Below are 473 nucleotides of genomic sequence, written 5' to 3'. Positions count from 1 at the left end.
CTTTCACTCTTTCGCTCTCAGTTCAGATCAAAAACATAAAGTGGGTCGCAAAGATATCAACTTCAAACGTCGTTCTCGGAACGGCTGGCTCCTGTCCTCCTATCTTCGATTTCGGGATGGTAATACTTCCCTTGTTAGAGTTCCCTCTATCAAACCCCGGACCGTATCCATTTCTTTTTCTGCCATCGCCAAATAATATCCCTTGTTAGAGTTCCCTCTATCAAACCCCGGACCGTATCCATTTCTTTTTCTGCCATCGCCAAATAATATTGCTATCACCAAAGAAGAGCCCAAAGGCTTCCTAGTAGCCTTACCTTAATCAGTGTCGTTTGGTGATGACGGTGTGACAACACTACCGTCACGTGACGTGAAGTGATGGTAGTGTTCTACCTATGACTTCCCTTGTTACAGTTCCCTCTATCAAACCTCTCAAAAAGAGGGCTTTCCAAGTCACTTTTCGGGGCTTTCTAAGT

Source organism: Diaphorina citri, unplaced genomic scaffold (genome assembly GCF_000475195.1).
Source record: "Diaphorina citri unplaced genomic scaffold, Diaci psyllid genome assembly version 1.1 scaffold1885, whole genome shotgun sequence".
Lineage (NCBI taxonomy): Eukaryota > Metazoa > Arthropoda > Insecta > Hemiptera > Psyllidae > Diaphorina > Diaphorina citri.
Note: the sequence above shows the minus strand (reverse complement) of the source record.